Genomic DNA, 9,457 nt, shown 5'->3' on the forward strand with positions numbered 1-9,457 from the left:
TAGTTTGCAGTTTAATGATCTATTTTGAAGGCAATAGAGTAGGATGAGTAGACAGGATGATTCTCAGATATAAGATGGAATGAAAGAAGCCACATACAAAAGAATATATACTGTATGGTTCATTTTATATAAATTCAAAAAGAAAAAAATCAATCTTGGGTGGGAAAAGCCAGGATACTTTTTAGACCTTGGGGATGGTGACATGGTGGGGACACTCAGAGGCCTCTGGGAAAATAGATGTTGTTCTGTTTCTTGCTCTGAGTGCTTGTTCCATACATGTTTTCACTTTGTGAAAATTCACGTAGCTGAAAACTTATGATTTGTGCAATTTTCTACATGTGAGTTATTCTTCAATGCAAAATTTACTGAAATAATTTGAAAATCATGATTATGTAGGTATAGCAAGAGGAAAAAAAGAATATATTAATAAATAGATATATCTTGAAATGTAGAGACAAGACCAGGAGGAGAATGAGCCTGGTATTAAATCAATGCATTAGGAAAAATGGAAATTGAGCAATATACTCACCTTCCACATCTGGTCTCTGAGGTCTACCTTGACAGGAAAGGCAGTGTCTGCAGGGTGTGACAAGCTTGCTTGTTATTCATATGTATTTTGTTGCTCAAAACACAGAGGAGCAAAAATACTAAAACCTGACTCTCCTTCTGTCCTCTGATCTCCTGTGTCACCCATTTGTCACACCCAACAGAAAGTTAGCTGGAAAGGAAGCCTGAGTGATGTGGTTTATGGGAGTCAGTCTTTCAACTATAAATCAGGGGCAGAGAAAAGATCTGGATGGACAAATAAAAAATAACCATAGAGAATAATTAGGTACCCAGTGAAATGCCTTGTTACTAAGGTTCTTGGTATACCTAAGTTACTAAAATAAATATATTGGCATGTCTTGGAATGCTTGCTTGCTTGCTATGCTTGATACAATAGCAGGACTAAACTGAACCAACTGAATTCCAAAAGGCTGCTGAGAGCCTACAAAGCTCTGGAATTGTTTGGAAGTCCACAGCTATCACATAGCTTGAGGTCTTTAAATGGTGGGCAGTTATGACTTTGTACCTTTTAGTTATGTTCAATTTGGCTTCTGTGCCTGCTGTTTCATTAGGGATTGTTTCTCCTTAGCTACCTCTTTTTGTAAGATATCTTCCCAAATTAAAATGCCACTGCTCAACTGCCAACAGCTGGAAATGTGTGTTTAATTGTTCTACTAGGAGAGAAAACATGTTGCACCCATCCCATTGGGACCATTGTCTTGCTTTCATGGGATAGCTGACCGCACTTAATGGTGTGATTTGTGTTGGTAGAACAGCTTTGTTGTTCTTGATGTTGATTTTTTTTATGTGCAGAGCTAATTGTTTCAAACAATTAGATCCATAACCTTGTGCCATTAACAATTTTCTAAATAACTGAGATTCAGCCTATACCCTTTCACTTAAATGGTGAGAATTCAGTGTGATTCTCATCCATTAGTTGAATCACTTAAGATAAATGTCTTGGTTTCCTCAGTTTTAACTTTAATGTATAAAACAAGTGACTATTTTATTCATACTAAATACACAGGTACTATTTTTACATTTTCTGTTTATACTTCTATTTTCTATTCTGTTCTGCATATGTAAATATACATGTTTCATTACTCCAAAGATTTATTCCTCTGAAATAAACACAATTTAGCATTAGCAATTTAAGTACTGATTTTTTAACAATAGAATTTCAGATAATATAGCCTTTATTGAATGTATATTTATGGTTTGTAAATACACTATATGAACCATTAGAAATCTTAAAAGCCATTTTGAATATCAATAATGTAATCATAATTTTCCTTGACATCAGAACTCGTTTCACTGCTTCATTAACAAAGATACAATTAAACTTGTAGCTTAACATTTCATTTTCAAAACTACATGTAATTATAAAACTATTCAAAAATAAAATCTTGAAGGTTGCAAAACATATTTCTATATACTCACTATTATTCATGATAAAAGTAATTTTACCAAATTGCTCAATGTCTAAATTAAGTTAGATATTAAACTTCTGGTTAAGAAAATATTTGAAATTCCTTAATAAAACAATAAAGAAAGAAAAATTATTTCAATACTGGTTTAAACAATCAGGCACATGACTCTGTGACTCCTTAATCAGGATGCTAGTACCCCTCCAGCTGTCCTCAACTTTTACCTACTTGAGCATTCAATTCTAATAACTAACAGCACAGCGACCTTTGGGCAGTATTCAACTACAAGTTGTCTGACTTACTGTATGTTAAAAAGTTTTGGGAGAGTCATAGTCCAGGCCTATTGCTCTCATGTTTTTGCTATGTAGATTTCCTGCATAAGCTAGTTTTTTTAACTAAACAAGACCTAAGTTGTGATACAGCAGTTTAAAAAAACTACCATCCTTTGTAAGTTCTTTAAATATTAATACCATTGTTACTCCAAAGCAAACAATATTTGAGGTGGTCTAAAAGGTCAAATAATATTGTGGGGTAGATATGACCAGTCTGAAATATTTCTTTCCATTAGTTTGCAAAACACTTGATGACAAGAGATGATTATATTTGTGGTTGTACCTAGATTGCCTATTTCTGTGCATGGCATATTGTTGATTCTTAATATATGTTTGCCTAATGAGTAAGTGGAGGTATATAATCCAGGAACTGGCAAGCATAGAAGGCTAATTAAAATGAAGGTCAAATAAATACAATAGTATTCACAAATAATATAAATGCTTCTTTAAAAGTAATGACATTTTCTACAAATGCATATTCACCTAAATAAAACAAAGGAAACATATAATTGTATGTAGAAATTTATAGATTAAGAAATGGAGCTCTCATACAAATTACAAACATAAAAAATACATTTATGAAACTATGATATAATGATTCTCAGTTAATTCACTAGAAGTGTTTTAATGGTCTTTGATTCTCTACTTTCAAAAATAAATGTCTTTCTTTTCCTTGATTTATAATATATTGATAACATTAGATTGACAAGATGATAAAATTCTTAACAAAACTATTATACCAATAGCCAAAATAATCTTTAATGTCCCCAATTTCTAACTTTTTTAAACTACTCCATGTTCTTTCTTATAAAAGTTTACCTGGATAAAGTGCAAAACCAGTGGAAATTAAATTTCTTTATTTTTGATGTCTAGGTACTATAGTCAAATCCTTTGACACAGATAGATATTACAATGCTGTTAAAATGTCTACCATAAAATATATTGTACAGTAGGCACAATTTTACCCACTTAATTGTACTGAATTTTTTTTTCTTTTTCAACATATTTGCTTTTTAGTTCTGAAATTGTAGGTCACAGGTTAAAATAATAAAGGACTTTAAAGAATTCTTAAATACACACTTTCTTATTCCTTGGAAAGGGTCATCTCCTTTGCAGTCTATCAAAAATAAATGAGAGTGTTATATTTTCAAAGTGTGTATACTTTTAAGTTTCTCTTAACTTAACATCTAACATATAATCCATACTAGAATAGCTACTAAAAGAAGATGTTAATGTAACTAGAATTTCTATGGCTTATCAATTAGGTAAGTACATATAAAATCTCTCTTTAAAAATTCTTACTGCTGATTATATAGATAAACTTTAATTATTATTATCCAAGTATTATATTTTCAGTTTTAAGATCATTTTTAATAATCAGGCAATGTTCAACATAATTGATAATACATTATTGTTCTTTGAATAACTTCCACAGCCCTTTCAAGTATCAGAATTTTACTATTTCCCTTCTTTCTATTAACTGTAGGAGATTGTAAAAAAAAAAAAAAAAATAGGAAGCACTATGTTAGAAAAGACAGCCTGGACTGCAGCACGGAAGACAGATGACTGTTTCTGTTATTTAGAACCACCGGCCTCCCCAATGTACTGTTTTTCTAGATCCAGGAAGGCCTCTTACAACCACAATTTTTGACTATGGAGTTGAAATCTCTACAGGTGAAGCCACAGTTCCTGAGAATAAAGTAGACTTTTTAGCTAAAATGCTTTCTCAAGAAAATATGGTCTTAACATATTTCTCACTTAAGCTACCATGTCTCTACATATAAAAAAATATATAAATTAAAAAAGGGGGGTGTTGTCCAATACATAAAACAACAGAAATCTTATACCCAGGCTAGGCAAGTGTAAGGCCTGAGAAGCAAGTAGATTGGTAGCTAATTCCAGACATGGCATCATATATCATCCTTTAAGGCTAACTTTAGTAAAATCAAAAGGGACTGACTTCTTTTTTAAGAGTATGGTGGATTAGATAACCTAAATAATAGCCTATTTCAGGACATCCAGAAATGATGAAAAGTAAAGCCCATATCCTTTTAAATACTGCATAGATTAACTCACGAGAAAATTTGAGAAAGACCCAGGGAGCTTCAACAAGGATGGAACTGAAAACCACGGTGGTAAGCACAGGTGCTGATGCTGCAGAGTTCCTAGCAGGCCTTTTCCATGTGGGGAAGGAAGATAAAGGCTTTGGACTCTTGCAGAATGAGGAGCTGGAAGTGATTCTATTACCTAAATCCAGAACCCTCAAAAAACTGTAGTATCCGTCGAATGTATAAACTTGGAAAATAAAACTCACTAGCATAGTGAGAAATCAGTTTTTCTTTCTTGGCCTTAGCTATGAGATGGTTTGAAAAAATAAAGTTTTTAAAGTTTAACTGTGTCACATCTGAATTTTCAGTACAAATTTAGCAACATCTTCATGTTCCAAGAATTTCCAACTTAAGAAATTAGCAAAAATAATAACAAACATTGTTTTAGGTAAGTGACACCACAGGGGTACCTGGAAGAAACAAATGCAAAATCTTTCTGAAGGAAAAGGAGTTCAATCCAGACTGCAAAAGATTTTCATAGGCAAAGTTTTCCTAAAATAGTTTTTATATTCTAAAATTACAAATATACTAGGAAAGAAGTTACCGTGAATGAGATCCAAGCATGACAAATAGCATTATTTTATATAACTAAATTTTATTCTCTGTAGTAATAACTATGCATATTAAAAATCGAGGTTTGCAACTAAAAGATTAGAAATAGAATGCACAGATTTCAGAGCAACAGCTGGAAAATAATTGAATTTTAAAAATCTTTATCATCCCCAAAGAAAGCAGGTACAATAGCATAGTAAAATTTGGGAAGTGGAAACTTCAAAGATTATAGAAACAAGTATGAATACATTAGTATATGTTATATATGTAAGAGCATTAACTCACTAGTCAAATATAAAGTTGTCAAGTTGGATCTGGAAGCAAAATTGATGTATGCTATTTATAAGAGGCATAACAAAAATATAAGAACACAGAAATATTCAAATTAAAAGAAGACTAGGCAATTATCACCTAAAAGCAATGTGTACCCATATACTTGTAAGAAAAAATTTTATTTAAGACAAAAAGCAATATTGATAAAAAAAGTGATCCCTATGTAATGATAAAGTGAAAGAAACAAAAATGTGCAGTTTCTTACGGGATTAAATATAATAAGAACAGTGGAAAAGGGATAGGATAACTGTCTCTATAGTTATTTCTTCTTTTATACTTACAATGCAACTTGACAATTTTATTTTTTGATACATAAGCATAAAAATTCTAAACTAAAATATTCAGAATAATATAGTCTTATAAATATACAAACTTAGAGGGGTTATTTATAAATCCTGATCATAAAAAGAAATTTTAACACATTTCTCTCAGAAATTGACACGTCAAAGAGAAAAATTAATAAGGGCAGATTATATAGGCTATAAAACTAATTATTTTTAGCTAAGGGACAATGTGGAGAATATATAACCTTTATAAACATACATGGACCAGGTACAAAGTTTGCCATGTATTTGGTAGTTTGTGTAGAACATATCAACAACTTTCCAAGAATTTATATCATGAAGACATTAATCTTTCAGTATAATGCAATGAAATTAGAAATCTACTTAAAATTATACATATATAACATATATACTGTAGCTATAGCAATATTTAGATGTTACAGCCATAAATGCTTGTGTTTTGAAAAAATACAACTAATGAAAGAGATAGAAAAAGGGCTACAAATGGAACAAAAATGAAAGATAGGAAATGATAAGGAGGAAAAATTAATGGATAGAAAACGAAGGTATAATAGAGTACATTCACAATGCTGCAAATGGTTAATTAAAAATTATGACAAAGAAACCTTAGGTGAAATTAATTAGGTAAAATCGTAGAGGCAAAAATTTTAGGAACAATGTGGATATAACTATAAATAAATGCAAAAGATCTTAAAAAGAAAGAAAATAATACAAATAAAAAGTTTATGCCACCAAATATGAAAACTTAGACATTATGAACAATTTGCCAGGAAACTATAACTTCACTAATCAGACCCAAGAAGAAATAGAAAATGTGGAGAAGTTTACACATTTTAATAATAAAATTGCTTCTCTAAGATCAACCAAAAGCCACTAGACACAGATAATTTTAGAATCAAGTTCTAAAAATGATTTAAGATAAAGTATTTTAAATAGAAACTGTTTTAGAAAAGGTCAAAGAAGAGATGTTTGTAATTAATTTTATAAAGCTAGTAATCAGAGAATTATAATTGAACAAGGATATCATGAGAAAGGGGAATTACAGGCTGTTCTTACTCTCATAGTTACAAATATTATAATTAAATATTAGCAAGCATATCTAGTTATCTTTTAAAAAGTTCTATCAAGATTAAGTTGAATTTACTCTGAGAATGCAAGAATGGCTTTATATTAAAAATTGATTCCTATAATTCACTATAACAATAAAATAATTACTAAAATTTTAAAAATTCCCTAAAATCATCTTTAGGATACAAAAGGAGATCTCAATCATGTGAAAAATATCTGAGTGAAAAAAGAGGGAGAATATTGATTTTAAGAAAGAATAAAATAAAACAAAAGTTCACCAAGAAGATATAATATTTAAAACTCTTTGTGATTGATAATATCATTTCATGTCATATACAGTGAAAGTGATAAAAGAACAAGGAAAAACTGATGAATTGATCATCACAAGGCAAAAGTTCAAGTTAACTCTCTTGGAAGTTAGATTCAGTCAACAAAATACAAGAGGAAATAAAGAATATCTAAATATAGAAAATTTAAATAAAAGTATTTAAATAAAAGTGTTAACTATCTTGATTATTTACAAATACATATGTAGATCTGAAAACAAACAGAGAATACACACTCTTAAAATATGATACCATATGGGCTATTATCAGTATCTGCAATTAAAAAAATAAGACAACTAATGAAATAAACTTTAAAATATAATCAAGGAGAGAGAAATTCACAAATTGCATAAATATAAAAGATTAAAACATTTGACTCTACTTCATGCCTGTAGCTTATTATAATTGCTGCTGGCAACACCATCCAACTAGCATCTGACACTCATGTATCCCATCACTCCCTTGTTGTCAGACAATTCAATCCCGTTTCAGCACCTTCCAATACCATCACTGGCCTACCAAAGAAAGCCACCACTGAGGATTTCAAGAATGCTAGTGTCTTTTTCACTAATGTCTTTCTTAATGCCCGAGTGAAAAGAAAACCTTCTCTGTGGATGTGATTGGAGGTTGGCTAAGAAGAGTACACAAAACATATCCGTTTCAATATTTCCATCTCCCTGAGTTTTCAAACTCCTTCCTCTATGTCATATCAGGGAAATTCAAGCATTTCAACCACATAGCTATAAGCCTGCTTTGGCTTCAGGTTTGAATTTGCTAACTTAGCAGACTTTTAATGTCACTTGTATTTGCTCAACCCAACACATTCAATTTTTAATCATAAATGAAAGCACTCATATCTATAAAATTTGACATTATCAAATTTATATTTCATTCTTTTTGGCCTAACACCCTTAGAATCTATGTCCATTCATGATGTCCAGACTTCTACTGATACACATAGATGGCGTCATACTGTATGGGTTATTTCTGTTTGGAAAAATTCCTTTTTTTGTTGTGGGTTGACATTGAGAACCTAGGGAACTTAAGGTATAGTGGTGGGGGTGGGTCCTATTGCTCATGAGTCAATATCCCCAGGTGAAATCCTTTATTATTATTTTGTAATGAAGAGGAAAGCTCTTAATGTTTGGGAAAGTGAAGAAAACAGGGAGGTCCACCTTTTGTAGTAAGGGGAATCCAAAGGGATTTAAGAGTTTAAAGTTGTTGGCCTTGGATCTCCCTTTTGTCAGCTAGGCATGGATCTCTGCTTTCAATTACAGGAGATGGAGACTCAAAGCTTCCATCAAGGCTATTTGTTCATGCACACTCTCATTTGGATATCCACAACTTTCAGTTTCTCCTTTTCCTTGTCTCACACATCTGGAATCATGGGAGGAAATGAGCTATAACCATTACCATATAGTCACTCTTGTCTCCATAATGGCTAACTGCCAAATATACCAAGTCTCCTAATGCCCTCCTCCATTTGCACTCCAACCTGTGCTGTGTCTGACAGTCATTTGAGCAAGTGTTTTGAGACTGCATTAAAGGAAAGAACAGTACTGGAACCTGGACTGAGGAAGAGCTATGTGCTGGGGGCAGCATGACGGTAGAGTTGACCTTCAGTTGAAGGAGACAGCCAGCCAGTCCAAACCAGGAAAGAGGGAAAGGGGAAAGAAATACTCTGAACACACTTACCTTCCTCCCTCTGATTTTTTTCCCTGGTGTTCCCCATTGGCTAAACCCAAATAGAAGCTAGAGAGCAAAGAGTCCTTTGGTATAAATTTCCAACAAATCAACCTTTTGAAGAAAGTAGATAGTGGCCCTGGAAGGCCAAAGAGAAAACGTCTTGCACATTCTGCAAGATCATAAATGTTCAAATCTCCAGTTATTGATTCACAAGTCATTTTATTCAATGATATGTTCTATCAGGTCTTCCTTAATTTGGGTATTTTGGTGTTCTACTTGATCGGGAACCAATTAGTTTATATATGAAGGTACATCCAAATAATGTTGTTAAAATCAAATATTTTTTGAGGATAATATGAATAACTTTAGGCAGCCCTATTCCCATGACTGTGGTGAAACACGTTAGCACTCCATATGAGTAAGACTCAAGGATAATTCTTGTAATTTCTAAGCAGAGATGTAACTTTTTCCTTCTCACATTTAGTATTTAAAGCATATGAATCTCCTTAAAAAAATAAAAAATAAAAAAAATCTTAATGGCATCTGAGAACTTAAAAAAATAAAGCATATGGGTCTCACTTTAACCAACAACAGAGAATTTCTGCACTACAATTCATCTTTAAGAATTTCAGCACTAATTGACTGAAATCGAAAAACTGCCAAGGATTGGCTCAAGACTTGCAAAATTTCAAAGAGAAAGGAGTTCAACAGATGTATTAACTATCTGTACCTCTTATGTCTGTAAATTCCATCTCAGTACTAAGATATAGCACT

This window comes from Propithecus coquereli, unplaced genomic scaffold (genome assembly GCF_000956105.1).
Source record: "Propithecus coquereli isolate 6110/MARCELLA unplaced genomic scaffold, Pcoq_1.0 Scaffold324, whole genome shotgun sequence".
Taxonomy (NCBI): domain Eukaryota; kingdom Metazoa; phylum Chordata; class Mammalia; order Primates; family Indriidae; genus Propithecus; species Propithecus coquereli.